The 26,916-nt window shown below is 41.1% G+C and overlaps 1 protein-coding gene and 1 pseudogene across 1 annotated transcript in view; one reads left to right on the forward strand and one right to left on the reverse strand.

Annotated features, from left to right (window-relative positions):
- SCP2 (sterol carrier protein 2) overlaps positions 1-26,916 on the forward strand; it is a 981,293-nt gene that overhangs the window by 811,448 nt on the left and 142,929 nt on the right. The window lies entirely within an intron of this gene.
- On the reverse strand, positions 9,793-10,984 carry LOC138441257 (serine/threonine-protein kinase PDIK1L pseudogene; annotated as a pseudogene).

Here is a 26,916-nt window from a genome sequence, read left to right on the forward strand (position 1 = left end):
TTCTCCCACAGAGTCCAAAAGTCTGTTCTTTACATCTGTGTCTCTTTCGCTGTCTCACATATAGCCTCATTGTTACCATCTTTCTAAATTCCATATATATGTGTTAATATACTGTGTTGATGTTTTTCTTTCTGACTTACTTCACTCTGGGTAATAGGCTTCAGTTTCATCCACCTCATTAGAACTGATTCAAATGCATTCTTTTTAATAGCTAATTAATAGTCCATTGTATATATGTACCACAGCTTTCTTATCCATTTGTCTGCCAATGGACTTCTAGGTTGCTTCCATGTCTTGGCTATTGTAAACAGTGCTGCGATGAACATTGGGGTACACGTGTCTCTTTCAATTCTGGTTTCCTCAGTGTGTATGCCCAGCAGTGGGATTGCTGGGTCATATGGCAGTTCTAGTTCCAGTATTTTAAGGAATCTAGTCAAGGCTATGGTTTTCCAGTAGTCATGTATGGATGTGAGAGTTGGACTGTGAAGAAGGCTAAGCGCCAAAGAATTGATGCTTTTGAACTGTGGTGTTGGAGAAGACTCTTGAGAGTCCCTTGGACTGCAATGAGATCCAACCAGTCCATTCTGAAGGAGATCAACCCTGGGATTTCTTTGGAGGGAATGATGCTGAAGCTGAAACTCCAGTACTTTGGCCACCTCATGCAAAGAGTTGACTCATTGGAAAAGACTCTGATGCTGGGAGGGATTGGGGGCAGGAGGAGACGGGGACGACAGAGGATGAGATGGCTGGATGGCATCACTGACTCGATGGACGTGAATCTGAGTGAACTCTGGGAGTTGGTGATGGACAGGGAGGCCTGGCGTGCTGCGATTCATTGGGTCACAAAGAGTCGGACACGACTGAGCGACTGAACTGAACTGAACTGAAGGAATCTCCTCACTGTTCTCCATAATGGCTGTCCTAGTGTGCATTCCCACCAACAGTGTAAGAGGGTTCCTTTTTCTCTGCACCCTCTCCAGCATTTATTGTTTGTGGACTTTTTGATAGCAGCCATTCTGACCATCGTGAGATAGTACCTTATTGTGGTTTTGATTTGCATTTCTCTGATAATGAGTGATCTTGAGCATCTTTTCATGTGTTTGTTAGCAGTTAAACTGTATTATTCATTGATTTGTTATTTCTTTATAGGTTGCATAACCATAACCACTCCCTCATTCTAGAATATTTTCATCACTCTAACAGGAAACACTATCCAGTTGGCAGGCATTTTCCATTTCCCCTTCATCTGGGCCCTGGCATCAACTTCTCTATTTTCTGCCTTTAGAGAATTACCTAGTCTGCAACATATTCATTCACATGAACAGAATAATGCAATATGCAGCCTTTTGTGCCTGGCTTCTTTTAATTATCATGATCATTTCAGAGTTATGGCATGTTATAACATGTTTCAGAACTCCATTCATTTGATGGCTGAATAATATTGCATTGCATGTTTTATTTATTCGATCACCAGTTGATGAACATTTGAGTCATTTCAACACTTTTTTCCTGTTTTAATTTATTCCTCATTAAACTGTCTTTATTTTTAATCAAATAATTTTAAATATTACAATTTAATGGCTTTTTTTTTGCCCATTTTTTGATTGGGTCACTTATTTTTCGGGAATTGAGCTACAGGAGTTGCTTGTATATTTTTGAGATTAATTCTTTGTCAATTGCTTCATTTGCTATTATTTTCTCCCATTTTGAGGGCTGTCTTTTCACGTTGCTTATAGTTTCCTTCATTGTGCAAAAGCTTTTAAGTTTAATTAGGTCCTATTTGTGTATTTTTGCTTTTATTTCCATTACTCTGGGAGGTGGGTCATAGAGGATCCTGCTATGATTTACGTCAGAGAGTGTTTTGCCTATGTTTTCCTATAAGAGTTTATAGTTTCTGGTCTTAACATTTAGATCTTTAATCCATTTTGAGTTTATTTTTATGGTGTTAGAAAGTGTTCTAGTTTCATTCTTTTACAAATGGTTGACCAGTTTTCCCAGCACCAATTGTTAAAGAGATTGTCTTTTTTCCATTGTATATTCTTGCCTCCTTTGTCAAAGATAAGATGTCCAAAGGTGTGTGGATTTATCTCTGGGCTTTCTATTTTGTTCCATTGATCTATATTTCTGTCTTTGTGCCAGTACCATACTGTCCTGATGACTGTAGCTTTGTAGTACAGCCTGAAGTCAGGCAGGTTAATTCCTCCAGTTCCATTCTTCTTTCTCTAGATTGCTTTGGCTATTCAAGGTTTTTTGTATTTCCATACAAATTGTGAAATTATTTGTTCTAGTTCTCTGAAAAATACCGTTGGTAGCTTGATAGGGATTGGATTGAGTCTATAGATTGCTTTGGGTAGTATACTCATTTTCACTATATTGATTCTTCCAATCCATGAACATGGTATATTTCTCCATCTATTTCTGTCATCTTTGATTTCTTTCATCAGTGTTTTATAGTTTTATATATATAGGTCTTTTGTTTCTTTAGGTAGATTTATTCCTAAGTATTTTATTCTTTTTGTTGCAATGGTGAATGGAATTGTTTCCTTAATTTCTTTTTCTGTTTTCTTATTGTTAGTGTAGAGGAATGCAAGGGATTTCTGTGTGTTATTTTTATATCCTGCAACTTTACTATATTCATTGATTAGCTCTAGTAATTTTCTGGTGGCATCTTTAGGGTTTTCTATGTAGAGGATCATGTCATCTGCAAACAGTGAGAGTTTTACTTCTTCTTTTCCAGTCAAGTTGGCCTTAGAAAGCATCACTATGAACAAAGCAAGTAGAGGTGATGGAATTCCAGTTGAGCTATTTCAAATCCTGAAAGATGATGCTGTGAAAATGCTGCACTCAATATGCCAGCACATTTGGAAAACTCAGCAGTGGCCACAGGACTGGAAAAGGACAGTTTAAATTCCAATCCCAAAGAAAGGCAATGCCAAAGAATCCTCAAACTACCACACAATTGCACTCATCTCACACGCTAGTAAAGTAATGCTCAAAATTCTCCAAGCCAGACTCCAGCAATACGTGAACCATGAACATCCAGATGTTCAAGCTGGTTTTAGAAAAGGCAGAGGAACCAGAGATCAAATTGCCAACATCTGCTGGATCATTGAAAAAGCAAGAGTGTTCCAGAAAAACATCTATTTCTGCTTTATTGAGTATGCCAAAGCCTTTGGCTGTGTGGATCACAATAAACTGTGGAAAATTCTGAAAGAGATGGGAATACCAGACTACCTGACCTGCCTCTTGAGAAAACTATATGCAGGTCAGGAAGCAACAGTTAGAACTGGACAGGGAACACCAGACTGGTTCCAAATAGGAAAAGGAGTATGTCAAGGCTGTATATTGTCACCCTGCTTATTTAAGTTCTATGCAGAGTACATCATGAGAAATGCTGGGCTGGAAGAAGCACAAGCTGGAATCAAGATTGCCGGGGGAAATATCAATGAGCTCAGATATGCAGAGGACACCACCCTTATGGCAGAAAGTGAAGAGGAACTAAAAAGCCTCTCGATGAAAGTGAAAGTGGAGAGCGAAAAAGTTGGCTTAAAGTTCAACATTCAGAAAATGAAGATCATGGCATCTGGTCCCATCACTTCATGGGAAATAGATGGGGAAACAGTGGAAACAGTGTCAGACTTAATTTTTTTGGGCTCCAAAATCACTGCAGATGGTGACTGCAGCCATGAAATTAAAAGACAGTTACTCCTTGGAAGAAAATTTATTACCAACGTAGATAGCATATGGGAAAGCAGAGACATTACTTTGCCAACAAAGGTCTGTCTAGTCAAGGCTATGGTTTTTCCAGTGGTCATGTATGGATGTGAGAGTTGGACTGTGAAGAAAGCTGAGCCCTGAAGAATGATGCATTTGAACTGTGGTGTTGGAGAAGACTCTTGAGAGTCCCTTGGACTGCAAGGAGATCCAACAGTCCATTCTGAAGGAGATCAGCCCTGGGATTTCTTTGGAGGGAATGATGCTGAAGCTGAAACTCCACCTCATGCAAAGAGTTGACTCATTGGAAAAGACTCTGATGCTGGGAGGGATTGGGGGCAGGAGGAGAAGGGGAGGACAGAGGATGAGATGGCTAGATGGATGTGAGTCTGAGTGAACTCCGGAAGTTGGTGATGGACAGGGAGGCCTGGTGTGCTGTGATTCATGGGGTCGCAAATAGCCTGACACGACTGAGTGACTGAACTGAACTGAACTGAACTTCTAGTCTGGATTCCTTTTATTTCTTTTTCTTCTCTGATTGCTGTGGCTAAAATTTCCAAAACTATGTTGAATAGTATTAGGGAATGTGCATACTTGTCTTGTTCCTGACTTTAGGGGAAATGCTTTCAATTTTCACCATTGAGGATAATGTTTGTTGTGGGTTTGTCATATATGGCTTTTATTATGTTGAGGTATGTTCCTTCTATGCCTACTTTCTGGAGCGTTTTTATCATAAATGGATGTTGAATTTTGTCAAAGGCTTTCTCTGCATCTATTGAGATGATCATATGTTTTTTATCTTTCAATTTGTTAATGTGGTGTATCACATTGATTGATTTGCAAATATTAAAGAATCCTTGCATCTCTGGGATAAAGCCCATTTGGTCATGATGTATGATCTTCTTAATATGTTGTTGGATTCTGTTTTCTGGAATTTTGTTAAGGATTTTTGCATCTATGTTCATCAGTAATATTGGCCTATAATTTTCTTTTTTTGGGGCATCTTTGTCTAGTTTTGGTATTAGGGTGATGGTGGCCTCATAGAATGAGTTTGGATATTTACCTTCCTCTGAAATTTTCTGGAAGAGTTTGGGTGGGATAGGTGTTAACTCTTTTCTAAATTGTTGGTAGAATTCAGCTGTGAAGCCGTCTGGTCCTGGGCTTTTGTTTGTTGGAAGATTTCTGATTACAGTTTTGATTTCTGTGCTTGTGATGGTTCTGTTAAGATTTTCTGTTTCTTCCTGGTTCAGTTTTGGAAAGTTATACTTTTCTAAGAATTTGTCCATTTCTTCCAAGTTGTCCATTTTTTTGGCATATAGTTGCTGATAGTAGTCTCTTATGATCCTTTGTATTTCTGCGTTGTCTGTTGTGATTTCTCCATTTTCATTTCTAATTTTGTTGATTTGATTCTTCTCCCTTTGTTTCTTGATGAGTCTGGCTGATGGTTTGACTATTTTATTTATCTTCTCAAAGATCCAGCTTTTAGCTTTGTTGATTTTGGCTATGGTCTCCTTTGTTTCTTTTTCATTTATTTCTGCCCTAATTTTTATAATTTCTTTCCTTCTACTAACCCTGGGGTGCTTCATTTCTTCTTCTTCTATTGCTTTAGATGTAGAGGTAGGTTATTTATTTGATTTTTCTCCTGTTTCTTGAGGTGGGCTTGTATTGCTATGAACCTTCCCCTTAGCACTTCTTTTACTGAATCCTATAGGTTTTGGGTTGTTGTTGTGTTTTCATTTTCATTCATTTCTATGCATATTTTGCTTTCTTTTTTAATTTCTTCTGCGATTCATTGGTTATTCAGAAGTGTGTTGTTTAGCCTCCATATGTTTTTATTTTTAACAGGTTTTTTTTTTTCTTCCTGTAGTTGCCATCTAATCTTACCACACTGTGATCAGAAAAGATGCTTGGAATGATTTCAATTTTTTTGAATTTACCAAGGCTAGATTTATAGCCCAGGATGTGATCTATCCTGGAGAAGGTTCCGTGTGCACTGAGAAAAAGGTGAAATTCATTGTTCTAGGGTGAAATGTCCTCTATATCAACTAGGTCTAACTGGTCCATTGTATCATTTAAAGTTTGTGTTTCCTTGCTAATTTTATATTTAGTTGATCTATCCGTAAGTGTGAGTGTGGTATTAATGTCTCCCACTATTATTGTGTTACTGTTAATTTCCCCTTTCATACTTGTTAGCATTTGCCTTACATATTGCGGTGCTCCTATGTTGGGTGCATATATATTTATAACTGTTATATCTTCTTCTTGGATTGATCATTTGATCATTATGTCATATCCTTCTTTGTCTCTTTTCACAGCCTTTATTTCAAGGTGTATTTTATCTGATATGAGTATTTGGTCTCCATTTGAATGAAATATCTTTTTCCAGCCCTTCACTTTCAGTCTGTATGTGTCCCTAGGTTTGAGGTGGGTCTCTTGTAGATAGCATATATAAGTGTCTTGGTTTTGTATCCACTCAGCCAGTCTTTGTCTTTTGGTTGGGGCATTCAACCCATTTACATTTAAGGTAATTATTGATAAGTATGATCCTGTTGCCATTAACTTTGTTGTTTGGGGTTCAAGTTTATAAACCTTTTCTGTGTTTCCTGTCTAGAGAAGATCCTTTAGCATTTGTTGAAGAGCTGGTTTGGTGGTGCTGAATTCTCTGAGCTTTCGCTTATCTGTAAAGCTTTTGATTTCTCCTTCATATTTGAATGAGATCCTTGCTGGGTACAGTAATCTGGGTTGTAGGTTTTTCTATTTCATGACTTTAAGTATGTCCTGCTATTCCCTTCTGGCTTAAAGAGTTTCTATTGCAAGATCAGCTGTTATCCTTACGGGAATCCCCTTGTGAGTTATTTGTTGTTTTTCCCTTGCTGCTTTTAATATTTGTTCTTTGTGTTTGATCTTTGTTAATTTGATTAATATTGGGCTTGGAGTGTTTCACCTTGGGTTTATCCTGTTTGGGACTCTCTGGGTTTCTTGGACTTAGGTGGCTATTTCCTTCCCCATTTTAGGGAAGTTTTCAACTATTATCTCCTCAAGTATTTTCTCATGTCCTTTCTTTTTGTCTTCTTCTTCTGGGACTCCTATGATTCAAATGTTGGGGCATTTAACATTGTCCCAGAAGTTTCTGAGGTTGTCCTCATTTCTTTTATTTATTTATTTTTGTTGTTGTTGTTGAAACGCACTTTATTTAAAAAAAAGAAAAGTCATGAACAATAAATTACAATCATTTCCCCCTTTTATAAATTCTTCATAAAATATATTTGACAATTTTAAAAGAAAATTTCAAAAGTTGCTTTTGTTTTTGAAGTGCTGATGACTTATTTTTTGATCATTTTGTCATGCTGGTGAATTATTTGTAGCTGCTACAATAGTTTGATTGATAAACATTTTACAGTTAAAAACAACAACAACAACAACAACAACAAAGAGGAAAAAACAGACCAGCAGAAAGAACTATTCAGTGTGCTATTTATCTGACATGTAACACTTACTTCATCATAATGACAAAGTATCCCTTAGCACCAAAAAACTATAGGAACCCCATCCTTCTAAGTGACAACTAGTGCGAAATAACATTCTAGGAACTAACTGTACAATCCCATTATTTTAACTGGCCACAGCTGCCTATAAGCTTATTTGAAATATTTGGTCTTTTTTCAATTAAGACAAATTTCATAAAACACTATAAACCATGGCAAGAGACTCTATGAGGAACAATTGTTTGTTGAGTGCCTATTATGGGCAAGGCACTGTGCACAAACTCTTGCTTTCATTTTTCCTCTAAGCAATATCCAGGAATTTCCAAGTAGCACTTTGTTTCTTACTCCTTGCTGGAAAAGCCCATGGCTACATGCCGTTTTAAAATTGTCATTTTATCAACTGATCTTTAGTGCTGAGCACACAGTAGGTACTTAATAAATACCTCCTGACTTAAAGAATGAAGACAAAGAATTTACTATCATTTTTCTTGGTATCATAGGCTATTTAGAATACAGGGACTTAAGAAAATTTCAGAAGAAACTTCCTGATCACCTCACATCCTTACCGCCAATGAAAGGAATAATTCCACTTCACAGGTAAATTAAAATAGTTTTCAAAATAAATTATAATTGTTAACTATTTTAAATGAGGTGGGGCCAAAAGCTATCTACTTAGGAAACCATGACATGTAGCTATTTGAAGAGCAAATGAAGCACTGGCATACCATCACCTAAGTCATCATGAATCTCTGCTGAAGTGCCATGTTATTGATAAGACATTGTAATGCTTTTTTAACTTTCAGCAACTCAATCTACTTGGCCAGATCTGTGTTCTACTAATTTGGTGATCCAGAGGGTCAATTATCATGAAGTTCCAGTGTATTTCCACCTCCAATTTTGAAAATAATTCTTATAATTATTAGCTTGGAAGTAATGTTAAAAGCACATCTTTTTCTTCATTTAAGAGGTTTTAAGTAAAACCTTTCAGCCTAAATTTTGAACTTCACACCAAGTAATGCATAGTTCAGAAATTTTACGTACTCCACTTTTTGTGCTTTTCCACTCTTTATAGTCCCCTGAACACATTTTAAATAAGGAAAAAATTATGGTAGGAATATTCCAAAAGTTGTGGAAGTTCAAAAAAACTGAGGAGACTATGTGAACTATCAATGATTTCAATATTGTAATACCTTTAAACTTTTTACTTTTGACTAAATATTCTAGTGCTTTATAAAGATTAACCTATATACAAATGGTCTCAAAGTATTAACAACCTTAAAGGCTAATGATCTGTTTTAGGAAAACTTTCTTCCTTTAAATTTGAACTATCTGCATTTACGGGAAGAAAAAAAAACTGGAGACAACCATATGGGGTTAAAAATCAAACTGACCTCAAGAAGAATAATGGTCTATTGGTTCTTCACATAGACCATACCAAATGATTGTATAAAACTGATAACCTCTCTATTTGAAAGACATAACTGATGCCACAGTATTTTACCCATTTGCCAAACTGTATAGGTATCAACTCCCACCTTAGAAAAAGGTGGTTAACACTGAATACGACCATATCACTACCATTACTGTGTCAAATTAGACAAGAGGAAACAGCATTAGTGCCAAAATGAAAGGAATTCCAGTGATTAAACATGAGACCATATTGGAGCAGGCAATGAAAGGATAGAACTCATTTGGTTTCTTCAGCTTTATGCTGAGGCTTAGACAAAGTCTTGAAAATAAAAAGTTAATATATATCGATTACTATAGTTTATATACAGCAAAGTTTTCAGAAACAGAAGAATCCTGTGTTCAGACTTATATTAGATTGCAGATGCTCAAGTGCAGTCATGTCCCAATGCAGTGGTTTAATTGGTTAATTGAATGCTTGGTTACCTAAAACCTGTACCACATTGATTGCATGGCTAATCCAACTCCTGCAGCTATAGGGCACTGGAGAGCTCAAACAAACTTCAGCAGCTTTGGATCACTTACTTTCACTTATGTTTAGCCAGATAATTTTGGACTCTCCAAAATGATGTCTTAAAAAAAGCTGTATAACATTATAAAAATAAAAAGTATGATTTCATTAGAGGGAGGGACAGGGTAGGAAGAGGGAAGGTTCTTTTATTTTTCATTACTGATTTCACCAGCAAATCTCAAAAATCCAAACCTATATCAAATAATTTAAACAGAAGTGGCATTTTTTTTTCATATGGAATGCAAAATGCACACATTCACATACTTACATATACATAAATATATACACATACGTTTCCTTTACAAAGCTTCAAAGGTTGCATTACCAGCATGCAAACCTTTTTTCCCATGGAAATTCCTAATACTGACAAGGAATGTCTAAAATACTTAGAGACATATTTCCAGAAAACTGGACTCTTCTTTTCTTGGCTCTTATAGAGAATTTTCCTGCCAAACTTATACCAATGATCATTTTAAAAAATTTACATCCTCATTGGTAATACACTTTTAAAACATATTAATAGAATGGCCAGCTTGGACTTAAGAAAAATGAGGAAAAAAAAAATCCCACAATAAAATCTAAACCCTTAAAAGGTGGAGTTTAGCTTTTTATATTCTTTTTTCAGCCACATTATGTTGCATCACTGTTAAAACAGAAGCAGCATATCATCCAAGATATTTGCAAATAATATATGTGTCACGTTTCCCAGCTGCTATCTTTAAATGCAATTTGTACTAATCTGAGTTCTAGTTCAAAAGCATCGGGACGATCCTGAGGGTTTGCAGCCAGCATTTCCTTAATCAGTTGTTTCATTCGCCCATTCATAGACTTTTTCTTCACAGGAATGAGAAGTTCCATTTTGGGATTTTCCAGAAGTGCCTCCCCAACAGGCACAATCTCAGTTCCTTGTTTTACATAACTCCCCAAGAGTTCCTTCTTTGTCTCTGTATCTATGAAGGTGATCCTTTCCAACATTGCCCAGATGATAATCCCCAGAGCAAAGATGTCAGCTTTTGCTGTATAATGTCCCTCCCACACTTCAGGAGCCATGTAGAAATCTGTTCCACAAGCTGTAGAAAGGAAACACTTGTTTACACTGACAGGTTCTTCTGGATTCTGCCCAGATGCTGAACAAACTTTACTTAGACCAAAATCAGCCACTTTGAGTGTAGGTTCCAAATCACTGGTGTCCAACCTGCTTTGAGAAATCAGGATGTTATCAGGCTTCAGATCTCGATGGATGATCTGGTTTTTATGCAAGAAAGCCAGGGCACTGCTCAGCTGAAGCATGAAGCTGGTGTTAGTTTTACGATTGGGTTTCCTGGACAACAGATACTCATTCATATCTCCTCCATCACAAAAATCCATCACAAACCACAAGTAATAGGAGCTTCTGGGATCAAAGGCAATTTCTTTTCTTTTAGTGAAGTCTCTACAAGCTGTAAATAAAGGGAAGAATTAGAGCCGTGGGACATCTTTTGCACCATCCCATCTTTTTGTAGGATGCATTCCTCCAAGTGAATCACATTTGGATGTTGGCTCTTGATACTGCTTAGTGCCCAGAACTCACGCAGGGCTAGTTCAACGTTTTCAGGTGCATGGCATCAAATTTTCTTCACTGCCACCCGTGCAGAGGTCTTTCTGATGACTGCTTCATATACAACACCGTAACTACCTCGGCCTACCTCCCGTATTAGATCGTACTTTGGCTGGCTACTCACCATCTTCAAGGTCAAGGTTTCTCAGGGTAGCCGCCGCCACTTCTCTCTCTCACGGGCTCTGCAGGCCGCCATTATCGGGGAGCTCGCGCCTCCGCCTCCGCGGCCTCCAGTCAGAGGCCGGCGCGCGCCCCCCTCATTTCTTTTAATTCTTTTTTTCTCTCTGCTTCATTTATTTCCACCACTCTATCTTCCACCTCACTTATCCTATCTTCTGCCTCAGTTATTCTATTGTTGGTTCCCTCCAGAGTGTTTTTGATCTCAGTTATTGCATTATTCATTATCGATTGACTCTTTTTCATTTCTTCTAGGTCTTTGTTAAACTTTTCTTGCATCTTCTCAATCCTTGTCTCCAGGCTATTTTTCTGTAACTCCATTTTGTCTGCAAGCTTTTGGATCATTTTTACTATCATTATTCTGAATTCTTTTTCAGGTAGACTCCCTATCTCCTCCTCTTTTGTTTGGTTTGGTGGGCTTTTATCATGTTCCTTTACCTGCCAAATATTTCTCTGCCTTTTCATCTTGTTTAGGTTGCTGTGTTGGGATGGCCTTTCTGTATGCTGGAAGTTTGTGGTTCCTCTTTATTGTGGAGGTTCATTCCTGTGGATGAGGTTGGACGAGTGGCTTGTCAAGGTTTCCTGGTTAGGGAGGCCTGCGTTGGTGTTGTGGTGGGTGGAGCTGGATCTCTTCTCTCTCGAGTGCAATGAAGTGTCCAGTAGTGAGTTTTGAGGTGTCTATGGGTTTGGTGTGACTTTTGCCTGCCTGTATTTTTGTGCTCAGGGTTATGTTCCTGCATTGTTGGAGAATTAGCTTGGTATATCTTGCTCTGAAACTTGTTGGCTCTTGGGTGGATCTTGGTTTCAGTGTAGGTTATGGAGGCTTTTGGATGAGTTCTTGTCGATTAATGTTCCCTGGAGTCAGGAGTTTTCTGGTGTTCTCAAGTTTTAGATTTAAGCCTCTTGCCTCTGGCTTTCAGTCTTATTGTTACAGTAGCCTCAAGACTTCTCCATCCATACAGCACTGATGATAAAACAACTAGGTTAATGGTGAAAAGATTCTCCACAGTGAGGACACCCAGAGAGGTTCACAGAGTTCCATAGAGAAGAGAAGAGGGAGGATGGAGATAGAGGTGACCAGGAGGAGAAGAGGGGGAATCAAAAGGGGAGAGAGCAAGGTAGCCAATAATCAATTCCCTATTTGGTCTCCACAGTCTGGAACAGTCAGAGAGGTTCACAGAGTTCCATAGAGAAGAGAAGAGGGAGGAAGGAGACAGAGGTGACCAGGAGGAGAGGAGGGGGCATCAAAAGGAGAGAGACCAGTCTAGCCAGTGATCAGTTCCTTAAATGTCCTCCACAGCCTGGAACACCCAAAGAGATTTACAGGGTTAAGCAGAGAAGAGAAGGGGGAGGGTGAAGATGGAGGTGACCTGGGGGAGAAAAAGGAGAGTCAAAAGGGGAGAGAGCAATCAAGCCAGTAATCACACTCCTAGGTAAAATGGGCACTGAAGATTGAATTCTTAAAAGTACAGAATTGATAATGCCAAAAAGCAAAGATTAAAAATCTAGAGTAGAGGCTAGACTCTCAAAAATACAATATTAAAAAAAAAATCACAAAAGCTATAAAAAGATATATGTGGAATTTGCTTTAAAGATAGGGTCTTTTTATTGCAAGGTAACAATGGGTTTTAAAAAATGAAAATTAAAGGAGTAATAAAGAACTTAAAAATAAAAAAATTTAAAAATGATATTAGTAAAATATATCTAGGGATTTCTCTGGAGTGGTTGAAGGCAGTGTGGGGTCAGCTCAGTTTCAGATAGTTCCTTATTCCAGCTTATACTTCTTCTCAAGATCTATAGGTCCCTTACAATGTAGTCAATGCTAACTACAGTGTTTGAATCTGTTGCACCTGTCACTTCCAAAGTAGTTCCCTATTCTTTGTTTATTTTGGCTTCCTCTGTTTGTAACTCTCTTCAGTTTCTAACCTTTGCCCTGACACAAGAGGGCTAAGGTGATCCTTTATGCTCACTTGTTCAACTGTGCTGTGGGGAGGGAGGAACACTGCAAACAAATATCACTGGCGTGTGTGGGGAGTGTTTGTAGTGTCTAGGCCACACTGGGTTTTGCCCTCTGCTCCCAGTGTGTGTGCTTTCCCAGTCTACACTGTAGAGGCTCCAGGTTGCTCTGCAGTTCTGTTCAGTTCAGTTCAGTCACTCAGTTGTGTCCGACTCCTTGCGACCCCATGAATTGCAGCATGCCAGGCCTCCCTGTCCATCACCAACTCCCGGAGTTCACTTAGACTCACATCCATTGAGTCAGTGATGCCATCCAGCCATCTCATCCTCTGTTGTCCCCTTCTCCTCCTGCCCCCAACCCTTCCCAGCATCAGAGTCTTCTCCAATGAGTCAACTCTTTGCATGAGGTGGCCAAAGTACTGGAGTTTCAGCTTTAGCATCATTCCTTCCAAAGAAATCCCAGGGCTGATCTCCTTCAGAATGGATTGGTTGGATCTCTTTGCAATCCAAGGGACTCTCAAGAGTCTTCTCCAACACCACAGTTCAAAAGCATCAATTCTTCGGCGCTCAGCCTTCTTCACAGTCCAACTCTCACATCCATACATGACCACTGGAAAAACCATAGCCTTCACTAGACAGACCTTTGTTGGCAAAGTAATGTCTCTGCTTTCCCATATGCTATCTAGGTTGGTCATACCTTTCTTCCAAGGAGTAAGCGTCTTTTAATTTCAGGGCTGCAGTCACCTTCTGCAGTGATTTTGGAGCCCAAAAAAATAAAGTCTGACACTGTTTCCACTGTTTCCCCATCTATTTCCCACGAAGTGATGGGACCAGATGCCATGATCTTCATTTTCTGAATGTTGAGCTTTAAGCCAACCTTTTCACTCTCCTCTTTCACTTTCATCGAGAGGCTTTTTAGTTCCTCTTCACTTTCTGCCATAAGGGTGGTGTCCTCTGCATATCTGAGGTTATTGATATTTCTCCCGGCAATCTTGATTCCAGCTTGTGCTTCTTCCAGCCCAGCGTTTCTCATGATGTACTCTGCACAGAAGTTAAATAAGCAGGGTGACAATATGCAGCCTTGACATACTCCTTTTCCTATTTGGAACCAGTCTGGTGTTCCCTGTCCAGTTCTAACTGTTGCTTCCTGACCTGCATATAGTTTTCTCAAGAGGCAGGTCAGGTAGTCTGGTATTCCCATCTCTTTCAGAATTTTCCACAGTTTATTGTGATCCACACAGCCAAAGGCTTTGGCATACTCAATAAAGCAGAAATAGATGTTTTTCTGGAACTCTCTTGCTTTTTTGATGATCCAGCAGATGTTGGCAATTTGATCTCTGGTTCCTCTGCCTTTCTAAAACCAGCTTGAACATCAGAAAGTTCACGGTTCACGTATTGCTGAAGCCTGGCTTGGAGAATTTTGAGAATTACTTTACTAGCGTGTGAGATGAGTGCAGTTGTGCTGTAGTTTGAGCATTCTTTTCATTGCCTTTCTTTGGGATTGGAATGAAAACTGACCTTTTCCGGTCCTGTGGCCACTGCTGAGTTTTCCAAATGTGCTGGCATATTGAGTGCAGCACTTTCACAGCATCATCTTTCAGGATTTGAAATAGCTCTACTGGAATTTCTTCACCTCCACTAACTTTGTTTGTAGTGATGCTACCTAAGGCCCACTTGACTTCACATTCCAGGATGTCTGGCTCTGGATGAGTGATCACACCATCGTGATTATCTTGGTCTTGAAGATCTTTTTTGTACAGTTCTTCTGTGTATTCTTGCCACCTCTTCTTAATATCTTCTGCTTCTGTTAGGTCCATACCATTTCTGTCCTTTATCGAGCCCATCTTTGCATGAAATGTTCCCTTGGTATCTCTAATTTTCTTGAAGAGATCTCTAGTCTTTCCCATGCTGTTCTTTTCCTCTATTTCTTTGCATTGATCCCTGAGGAAGGCTTTCTCATCTCCTCTTGCTATTCTTTGGAACTCTGCATTCCAATGCTTATATCTTTCCTTTTCTCCTTTACTTTTTGCTTCTCTTCTTTTCACAGCTATTTGCAGGTCCTGCCCAGACAGCCATTTTGCTTTTTTGCATTTCTTTTCCTTGGGGATGGTCTTGATCCCTGTCTCCTGTACAATGTCACGAACTTCATTCCATAGTTCATCATGCACTCTATCTATCAGATCTAGGCCCTTAAATCTATTTCTCACTCCGCTGTATAATCGTAAGGGATTTGATTTAGGTCATACCTGAATGGTCTTGTGCTTTTCCCTGCTTTCTTCAATTTAAATCTGAATTTGGCAATAGGGAGTTCATAATCTGAGCCACAGTCAGCTCCTGGTCTTGTTTTTGTTGACTGTATAGAGCTTCTCCATCTTTGGCTGCAAGAATATAATCAATCTGATTTTGGTGTCAACCATCTGGTGATGTCCATGTGCAGAGTCTTTTGTATTGTTGGAAGAGGGTGTTTGCTATGACCAGTGCATTTTCTTGGCAAAACTTTATTAGTCTTTGCCCTTCTTCATTCCATATTCCAAGGCCAAATTTACCTGTTACTCCGGGTATTTCTTGACTTCCTACTTTTGCATTCCAGTCCCCTATATTGAAAAGGACATCTTTTTTGGGTGTTAGTTCTAAAAGGTCTTGTAGGAAACTGGTCAACCACTTGTAAAAGAATGAAACTAGATCACTTTCTAACACCACACACAAAAATAAACTCAAAATGGATTAAAGATCTAAATGTAAGACCAGAAACTATAAAACTCCTAGAGGAGAACATAGGCAAAACACTCTCCGACATAAATCACAGCAGGATCCTCTATGATACACCCCCCAGAATTCTGGAAATAAAAGCGAAAATAAACAAATGGGATCTAATTAAAATTAAAAGTTTCTGCACAACAAAGGAAAATATAAGCAAGGTGAAAAGACAGCCTTCTGAATGGGAGAAAATAATAGCAAATGAAGCAACTGACAAACAACTAATCTCAAAAATATACAAGTAACTTATGCAGCTCAATTCCAGAAAAATAAATGACCCAATCAAAAAATGGGCCAAAGAACTAAATAGACATTTCTCCAAAGAAGACATACGAATGGCTAACAGACACATGAAAAGATGCTCAACATCACTCCTTATTAGAGAAATGCAAATCAAAACCACAATGAGGTACCACTTCACCCGAGTCAGAATGTCTGTGATCCAAAAGTCTGCAAGCAATAAATGCTGGAGAGGGTGTGGAGCAAAGGGAACCCTCCTACACTGTTGGTGGGAATGCAAACTAGTACAGCCACTATGGAGAACTTGTGGAGATTCCTTAAAAAATTGCAAATAGAACTGCCTTATGACCCAGCAATCCCACTGCTGGGCATACACACCAAGGAAACCAGAATTGAAAGAGACACATGTACCCCAATGTTCATCGCAGCACTGTTTATAATAGCCAGGACATGAAAACAACCTAGATGTCCATCAGCAGATGAATGGATAAGAAAGCTGTGGTACATATACATAATGGAATATTACTCAGCCATTAAAAAGAATGCATTTGAATCAGTTCTAATGAGATGGATGAAACTGGAGCCGATTATACAGAGTGAAGTAAGCCAGAAAGAAAAACACCAATACAGTATACTAACACATATATATGGAATTTAGAAAGATGGCAGTGATGACCCTGTATGCAAGACAGCAAAAGAGACACAGATGTGTAGAGCGGACTTTCGGACTCAGAGGGAGAGGGAGAGGGTGGGATGATTTGGGAGAATGGCATTGAAACATGTATACTATCATGTAAGAAACAAATCACCAGTCCATGTCCAATGCAGGATACAGGATGCTTGGGGCTGGTGCACGGGGATGACCCAGAGAGATGTTATGGGGAGGGAGGTGGGAGGGGGGCTCATGTTTGGGAACGCATGTACACCCGTGGTGGATTCATGTCAATGTATGGCAAAACCAATTCAGTATTGTAAAGTAAAATAAAGTAAAAATAAAAATTAAAAAAAAAAAAGGTCTTGTAGGACTTCATAGAACCATTCAACTTCACCTTCTTCAGCGTTACTGGTTGGGGCATAGACTTGGATAACTGTGATATTGAATAGTTTGCCTTGGAAATGAACAGAGATCATTCTGTCGTTTTTGAGATTGCATCCAAGTACTGCGTTTTGGACTCTTTTGTTGACCATGATGGCTACTCCATTTCTTCTAAGGGATTCCTGCACGCAGTAGTAGATATAATGGTCATCTGAGTTAAATTCACCCATTCCAGTCCATTTTAGTTTGCTGATTCCTAGAATGTCAACGTTCACTCTTGCCATCTCTTGTTTGACCACTTCCAATTTGCCTTGATTCGTGGACCTGACATTCCAGGTTCCTATGCAATATTGCTCTTTACAGCATCCTACCTTGCTTCCATCACCAGTCACATGCACAACTGGTTATTGTTTTTTCTTTGGCTCCACTCCTTCATTCTTTCTGGAGTTATTTCTCCACTGATCTCCAGTAGCATATTGGGCACCTACTGACCTGGGGAGTACCTCTTTCAGTATCCTATCATTTTGCCTTTTCATACTGTTCATGGGGTTCTCAAGGCAAGAATACTGAAGTGGTTTGCCATTCCCTTCTCCCTGCGACAGGCACACATAGCGCAGCCGAGAGGAGCTACCCTACATCCGAGGTCAGAGGCAGAAGCTGGGAGGACCACCCCATGCCCGAGGGGCGGTGGCCAAGATGAGTTACCTCACATCTGAGGTCAGGGGCAGTGGCCAAGAGTGCCAGGGTGCAACAGCGCAGGAGCAGCCGAGAGGAACTACCCCACATCCGAGGCCAGGGGCGGCGGCCGGGGGAAGAGCAGCCCCACGTCCAAGGAGTGGTGGCTGCGCGGGTGCAGGAGGGCCTAGAGGAGCTATTCCACATTCAAGGTCAGGAGGGGCGGTGGTGAGGAGATACCCCTCGTCCAAGGTAAGGAGCAGTGGCTGCACTTTGCTGGAGCAGCCGTGAAGAGATACCCCACGTCCAAGGTAAGAAAAACCCAAATAAGACGGTAGGTGTTGCAAGAGGGCATTAGAGGGCAGACACACTGAAACCGTAATCACAGAAAACTAGTCAATCTAATCACACTAGGACCACAGCCTTGTCTAACTCAGTGAAACTAAGCCATGCCCGTGGGGCCACCCAAGATGGGTGGGTCATGGTGGAGAGGTCTGACAGAATGTACTCTGCAGGGGAACTGTCTAAAGCGGGCCCTGGGTTGTGTGCACTTCCCAGATCTAAGCTGCTCAGGTTCAGGTTCTCGGTTACTCCACAAAGTCACAGACTTGGTTGGGTCTGAATTTTGTGCCCTTCCCAGGTCCGAGCATCTCAGGTGACCAGGTGCTTGGCCAGTGCACTCTCCCCAGGTGGGGCGGTGCATCTTTTCACCTCCCCGGTCCAGGCACTCGGCTTCCTGGGAGTGCCATCTCAGGTGTGCCGTGTGCCTTCTCTGGGGAGCTGATCTCTGGCTGCTCCTGGCGGATGTCAGCCGTCCAGGATCCCACGAAGACTTGGTTAGCAACTGGGAGCCTGCTGGCAGTTTGATAGAGGATGCCATCTCTGGGGCCAAGTTTGCCCCTTGCCTTTTGGTTCTGGCTGTTGCCTGCCTGCCTCCCTGCCTCTGGTTGGGTATGGGCTGGTCTGCTGCTGGCTATCTTTCCTCTCAGAGAAGGCAATGGCACCCCACTCCAGTACTCTTGCCTGGAAAATCCCTTGGACAGAGGAGCCTGGTGGGCTGCAGTCCATGGGGTCACTAGAAGTTGGACATGACTGAGCGGCTTCACTTTCACTTTCATGCATTGGAGAAGGAAATGGCAACCCACTCCAGTGTTCTTGCCTTGAGAATCTGAGGGACGGGGGAGCCTGGTGGGCTGCTGTCTCTGGGGTCACACAGAGTCGGACACGAATGAAGCGACTTAGCAGCAGTAGCAGCAGCAGCTTTCCTCTGGTATTCGCTCAATCCTTTGTTCTGTGAGTGGGCCCAGCAGTGCCTTGCTGCTGCTGCTGCTGCTAAGTTGCTTCAGTCATGTCCGACTCTGTGCGACCCCATAGACTGCAGCCTACCAGGCTCCTCCATCCGTGGGATTTTCCAGGCAAGAGTACTGGAGTGGGTTGCCATTGCCTTCCCTTGTAACTGCTTCAGTTCAGTTCAGTTCAGTAACTGCATAGTGATACACTAATTCAAACTTACTGCTATGGGGGAGAAACACCATTTAATGAGACATGAAGACAAAGCGCAAACCAAACTAAGGGGACACACGCTGTGGACCACAGCACTGCTATGACCAGAGCAAGTGGGGCGACGGGGGAGGGGAGATGGATAGGTAAACTACAACCTCAGGGGTGGGGGGGGTGGGGTCTGGACAACAGGATTAGACAGGAAATCCAAACCAATGATGAAAGCAGACACACCATCAGAGAACTCCAACAGCAAGGAAAACATATACAGAACTGTTCTTTTACAAATACTCGGAGAGAAATCAAGCATGAAACCACAGACAAATCGTCAAAGAATTTTAAATATCAACTAATTAGCCAATGATGCAAATTATAAAAACTGTGTGTCAAAAGACCACAAAATGGACTAGTTATTACACTTCACATGCCGCTAAAATGATTCACGGTTAATTTAATTATAAGCTGACTAACAATGCAGCTAACATGAAATGGGTGGTAACAGAAAAAAGTGATAATACAAGTCCAGTTACAAAGCAGAGTGTTGTACACGTGATTTCATGGGGTAAATAGTAATGCACTCACAGAACCTAAGCTTAACACAGGAAAGCTGGAACCTGTGCTTTAGAGCCACACAATCTGTCATCAAAAGCCCTAGGTTGTTTTTGGGGAAAGTTCTCTCTCTCTCCTCTTTTTTTCCCCCTCTCTCTGGCTATCCCACAGTTTGGGTTGCTATCTGGAGCGTTAGCTCTCTCAGAATGCCCTCCGGGCATTCAGGCCCGGTCCTAACCCTAAGCAATGCAGCCTGCGCCTCCCTCTTCAGCCCCTGCTTGCTTGTGGCTGACACCAGCACCTGGGCTACTTCTCCACTGGGAGTTGCGGTTAGGCGCGTGATCTGTGGGTTTTATTTATTTATTTATTCCTCCCGGTCATGTTGCCCTCTGAGATTCCAAAACTCCCTACAGACCCGCTGGTGAGAGGGTTTCCTGGTGTTTGGAAACTTCTCCTCTTTAAAGACTCCCTTCCCGGGATGAGTCTCCATCCCTAACTCTTTTGTCTCTCTTTTTATCTTTTATATTTTGTCCTACCTTCTTTCGAAGACAATGGGCTGCCTTTCTGGGTGCCTGGTGTCCTCCGCCAGAGTTCAGAAGTTGTTTTGTTCAGTGTTCATTTGCTCAGTGTTCAAATGGTCTTTCGATGAATCTGTGGGGGAGGAAGTGGTCTCCCCGTCCTGTTTCTCCACCATCTTAGTGCTGATATCTGGTGATAGAATCTTTGTCATTACCTCATGGTAGTTCATCTCTGTTACCCTGAAGGTTAACTGAAGTTTATGTCACTTGTGGTTATTTGTGAGCTGCTCTAGTTTCCAATGAATTAATTGAGGTTATGGATCACCAGGCCATCTCTCCCTGTCCCTTTCCTCCACATTACTGGACACAACTCCAATTCTGCCACTCCTTAAAGAGTCACAGACACGATGTTGCATAGAAAGATTTTTACAGGAGGTTGGGAAACAATTGTGGGACTTCACCTGTCATACTTAAGGAGGTTAATGCTAGCTGTTATGGACTGAATTGTGTTCCTTCAAATGTATGTGTTGAATTCCTATCTCTCAGTATCTCTCAATGTATTTGTAGATAAGGTCTTTAAAGAGGTAATTAAATTAAAATGAGGTCATTAGAAAGTGAAATCGCTTAGTCGTGTCTGACTCTTTGCAACCCCATGGACTGTGGCCTGCCAGGATCCTCTGTTCATGGGATTTTCCAGGCAAGAATACTGGAGTGGGTTGCCCTTTCCTTCTCCAGGAGATCTTCCCAACCCAGGGATTGAACCCAGGTCTCCCGCATTGTAGGCAGACACTTTACCATCTGAGCCACCAGGGAAGTCTGAGGTCATTAGGGTTGGCCCTAAACCAACATGACTGATGTCCTTAGAAGAAGAAAAAAATTTTAAATATGGATGGGTATAGGGGAAGACAAAGAGAAAGATGGCCATTTAGAAGCCAAGGAGAAGCCAAGGCCTCAGACACAATGAACCCTGCCATTACCTTGATCCTAGACTTCTATCCTCCAAAATTGTGCAGAAATACATTGCTGCTGTTTAAATTATCCAGTTTGTGACTTTGTTATGGCAACCCTAGCAAACTAATACACCAAGTAAAGAAACTTCGTTTCCTAAGAGGAAATCTGGCACCTGGTTTTTAAAATAAAAAGGTGCTCTGCCTCCTCTCTACATTATGATTATTTCTGGGATTCCAAGGAAGCTTCAGAGAAGGCAATGGCACCCCACTCCAGTACTCTTGCCTAGAAAATCCCATGGATGGAGGAGCCTGGTTGGCTGCAGTCCATGGGGTCGCTAGGAGTCGGACACTACTGAGTGACTTCACTTTCATTTTCACTTTCCTGCATTGGAGAAGGAAATGGCAACCCATTCCAGTATTCTTGCCTGGAGAATCCCAGGGACGGGGGAGCCTGGTGGGCTGCCGTCTATGGGGTTGCACAGAGTCGGACACGACTGAAGCAACTTAGCAGCAGTAGTAGCAGCAAGGAAGCTTAGCAAAGAAGCAATGGAGGTAGGATTAGAGTGGTAGTAATAACAGGGCCATAGGTAATAACATTTTTTTCCTCCTTTTAAATCTTGCCAGTTTTAAGCAAAACTCCCTCAATAATCTCTTCTGAATTATAATATGAACTTAAAATGATTGTTTTAGTTACTTTTATTTTATTTATTCATTTTAGTTTCTCGGCTGTATGTTGCTGTGGTGCAAGGACTTCTCATTGTAATGGCTTCTCTTGTTGCAGAGCATGGGCCCTAGGGTGCATGGTTCAGTCGTTGTGGTACCTGTGCTTGGTTGCCCCAAGATATGTGGAATCTTCCTGGACCAGGGATTGAACCCGTGTCCCCTACATTGGCAGATAGATTCTTAACCACTGGACCAACAAGGAAATCCTGTTTTAGTTATTGAGGGATATATGCAGAGCACTCTGACAGTGATGATAGGAATGTCTTTAATGGAGACCAATTGACAGTTTATGTTTAGACGTATATGTTACCTCTATTTTCTTACTATAAAATTCCAATTTTAAGGATTTAGCCTACAGATATAACCACACAGGTATGAAATATCGTATGTACAAAGTTATTCATTGCAGAAATGCTTATAATAGCAAAAGACTGGAAACCATGTTAATATCCAACAGGGACTGCTTAAATAAATTATGGTTTATCTATAAATTGAATACTATTCAGTTATGAAAGAATTCAGGAAGTTCTGATATAAGCTTCAAAATCTATTGTATGAAAAAAATCAACATGTGGAATAGTGTGTGAAGAAAACTAAAATTTGTGTTATAGAGAGGGACAGCATTATTTAGGTGTGCATATATACACTTGGTGGGGCTTTCCAAGTGGTGCTGTGGTAAAGAATCTGCCTGCTCATGCAGGAGACACAATAGAAGTCAGTTTGATCCCTAGATTGGGAAGATCCCCTGGAACAGGAACTGGCGAACTGCTCCAGTATTCTTGCCTGGAAAATTCCATGGACAGAGGAGCCTGGTGGGCTATAGTCCATGGACTCAAAGAGTAGGACACGACTGAGTGACTGAGAACACAAGATGTTTCCTCTGCTTTTATAAAGTAGCTACATAAAATATTTCTAGGATAGGGAAGAGGAATTGGGGAGATGGCAATAGGGGTAGGAAAGAGAAATTTTGCAGTTTGACTTTGTAAATTTTTGAATCTTGATTCACGTTTTAAGTATTATCTACTCAAAAACAAATAGTTTAAATGAAAATAAAACACGATGACAAAAATTAAAATAACACATACTATAGTAACAAAAAAAAGTAATACACACATTCAAACAGTACAGAGGGCTATAAAATTAAAGCAGAAAACTTCTCTCTCCTATATCGTATGCATTTAAAAGAACATTTGTTGTATTTTATGCAGCATTTCTAGGTATTTTGTGGTAGGAGAATTTTTGGATTATCTAGTCTTCCACATTGGAAAGGGAAGTGTCCCTTTACAATCTTTTCAGCATTAACTAGAATGTTTATTATTCCATTTTCACCTCTGTGGGCTCCTATTTTGAAACCAATATCCAATGGACAAGACAGCATTTGTTGCATAATAATTAACCTGGACCCTGTACCTTTTTGCTCTATTAGGTTGTCTTATCCACCAATCACAATGCTATCTTTATCAGCCAATCAGAGTTTCAAGAAAAAACTCTCCACTTAGTGACCTCGTCAGTGCCTGCCTTATACTAGTCAACAAAAGAATCTGAAATGCAGTACTTGGATGCAATCTCAAAAGAGACAGAATGATCTCTGTTCGTCTCCAAGGCAAACCATTCAATATCACAGTAAACCAAGTCCATGCCCTGACTGGTAATGCTGAAGAAGCTGAAGTTGAATGGTTCTATGAAGACCTACAAGACTTTGTAGAACTAACACCCCAAAAAGATGTCCTTTTCATTATAGGGGATTGGAATGCAAAAGTAGGAAGTCAAGAAACACCTGGCTGCTGCTGCTGCTAAGTCACTTCAGTTGTGTCTGACTCTGTGTGACCCCAGAGACGGCAGCCCACCAGGCTCCCCCGTCCCCGGGATTCCCCAGGCAAGAACGCTGGAGTGGGTTGCCATTTCCTTCTCCAGTGTGTGAAAGTGAAGTCGCTCAGTCGTGTCCAACCCTCAGCAACCCCGTGGACTTCAGCCTTCCAGGCTCCTCCATCCATGGGATTTTCCAGGCAAGAGTACTGGAGTGGGGTGCCATTGCCTTCTCCGAAGAAACACCTGGAGTAACAGGCAAATTTGGCCTTGGAGTACAGATTGAAGCAGGGCAAAGGCTAATAGAGTTTTGCCAAGAAAATGCACTGGTCATAGGAAACACCCTATTCCAAAACACAAGAGAAGACTCTACACATGGACATCACCAGATGACCAACACCAAAATCAGATTGATTATATTCTTTGCAGCCCAAGATGGAGAAGCTGTATACAGTCAGCAAAAACAAGACCAGGAGCTGACTACAGCTCAGATCATGAACTCCTTATTGCCAAATTCAGACTTAAATTGAAGAAAGTAGGGAAAACCACTAGACCATCCAGGTATGAACTAAATCAAATCCCTTACGATTATACAGTGGAAGTGAGAAATAGATTTAAGGGACTAGATATGATAGACAGAGTGACTGATGAACTATGGACAGAGGTTTGTGACACTGTACAGGAGGCAGGGATCAAGACCATCCCCAAGAAAAAGAAATGCAAAAAGCAAAATGGCTGTCTGAGGAGGCCTTACAGATAGCTGAGAAAAGAAGAGAAGTGAAAGGCAAAGGAGAAAAGGAAAGATATAAACATCAGAATGCAGAGTTCCAAAGAATAGCAAGGAGAGATAAGAAAGCCTTCCTCAGGGATCAATGCAAAGAAATAGAGGAAAACAATAGAATGAGAAAGACAAGAGATCTCTTCAAGAAAATTAGAGATACCAAGGGAATATTTCATGCAAAGATGGGCTCGATAAAGGACAGAAATGGTATGGACCTAACAGAAGCAGAAGATATTAAGAAGAGGTGGCGAGAATACACAGAAGAACTGTACAGAAAAGATCTTCACGACCCAGATAACCACGATGGTGTGATCACTCACCTAGAGCCAGACATCCTGGAATGTGAAGTCAAGTGGGCCTTAGGAAGCATCACTACGAACAAAGTTAGCGGAGGTGATGGAATTCCAGTAGAGCTATTTCAAATCCTGAAAGATGATGCTGTGAAAGTGCTGCACTCAATATGCCAGCACATTTGGAAAACTCAGCAGTGGCCACAGGACTGGAAAAGGTCAGTTTTCATTACAATCCCAAAGAAAGGCAAGGCCAAAGAATGTTCAAACTACCACACTCATCTCACACACTAGTAAAGTAATGCTTAACATTTTCCAAGCCAGACTTCAGCAATATGTGAACTGTGAACTTCCAGATGTTCAAGCTGGTTTTAGAAGACAGAGGAACCAGAGATCAAATTGCCAACATCCATTGGATCACCAAAAAGGCAAGAAAGTTCCAGAAAAACATCTATTTCTTCTTTGTTGACTATGCCAAAGCCTTTGACTGTGGATCACAACAAACTGTGGAAAATTCTGAAGGAGATGGGAATACCAGACCACCTGACCTGCCTGTTGAGAAACCTATATGCAGCTCAGGAAGCAACAGTTAGAACTGGACACGAACAACAGACTGGCTCCAAACAGGAAAAGGAGTACATCAAGGCTGTATATTGTCACCCTCCTTATTTAACTTCTATACAGAGTACATCATGAGAAACGCTGGACTGGATGAACCACAAGCTGTAATTAAGATTGCCAGGAGAAATATCAATAACCTCAGATATGCAGATGATACCACCCTTATGACAGAAAGTGAAGAATTAAAGAGCCTCTTGATGAAGTGAAAGAGGAGAGTGAAAAAGTTGGCTTAAAGCTTAACATTCAGAAAACTAAGATCATGGCATCCAGTTCCATCATTTCATGGGAAATAGATGGGGAAACAGTGGAAACAGTGTCAGACTTTATTTTTTTGGGCTCCAAAATCACTGCAGAAGGTGACTGCAGCCCTGAAATTAAAAGACGCTTACTCCTTAGAAGGAAAGTTGTGACCAACTTAGACAGCATATTAAAAAGCGGAGACATTCCTTTGCCAGCAAAGGTCCATCTAGTTAAGGCTATGGTTTTTCCAGTAGTTGTGTATGGATGTGAGAGTTGGACTATAAAGAAAACTGAGAGCTGAAGAATTGATGCTTTTGAACTGTGGCATTGGAGAAGACTCTTGAGAGTCCCTTGGACTGCAAGGAGATCCAACCAGTTCATCCTAAAGGAGATCAGTCCTGAGTGTTCATTGGAAGGACTGATGTTGAAGCTGAAACTCCAATAGTTTGGCCACCTGATGCAAAGAGCTGACTCATTGGAAAAGACCCTGATGCTGGGAAAGATTGAGGGCAGGAGGAGAAGGGGACGACAGAGGATGAGATGGCTGGATGGCATCACCGACACAAAGGACAGAGTTTGGGTAAACTCCGGGAGTTGGTGATGGACAGGGAGTCCTGGCGTGCTGTGCTTCAAAGAGTCGGATATGACTGAGCGACTGAACTGTACTGAACCTGAGGGATAGGGAGGAAAAGGGGAGAATATTTGCCCCTTGTCTAATTAGGTGAAGATTCTACTAAGCTGACTCATTCTTAACCCAGGAAATCTTTACCTAGCCCGGTGGAGGTGCCGTAGAATCACCTGGAAGAAACTCTAAACATTGATGCCTAGGCTTCACTCCCAGATGCTCTGATCAGTAGAGTGGGCTCTGAATATGGATGGTCTGAAATTTTGGTGATTTTTGGTGGGTGGCACAGTTATGTATAAATATGCAATTTCTATAGGGCCATTTGAAAACATAAAAATGGCCTATGAACTGAGAGTCCACTTGGTTCAGTTTCCCTTCAGGGCTAAGTGTGTGTGTCTTCTGCAACCCCTTTGAGGCCAGTCAACCTCAATTTGAACATGCCCCTACCCACCCACCCCTGCCCCCAGACAGGGTACTCAGTCTCCACAGAGATAGCTTGGTCAGTCTCAGAAACACCTCAGCTTGCCCCAAGTCCTCTGTCTTTTCACCTCCTGCCCAGTAACTCCTCAGCAGCCAAGTGAAGTTTCTGCTAAATGGACACCTGGCCTTAAATTCTACCAGTCCTAAGAACAATTGGAGGAGGTGACCTTCCAGTATTTGATGCTTTGTCCCATGGGGATCTATGAGAGGCTCTTTTT

This window comes from Ovis canadensis, chromosome 1, assembly GCF_042477335.2.
Source record: "Ovis canadensis isolate MfBH-ARS-UI-01 breed Bighorn chromosome 1, ARS-UI_OviCan_v2, whole genome shotgun sequence".
Lineage (NCBI taxonomy): Eukaryota > Metazoa > Chordata > Mammalia > Artiodactyla > Bovidae > Ovis > Ovis canadensis.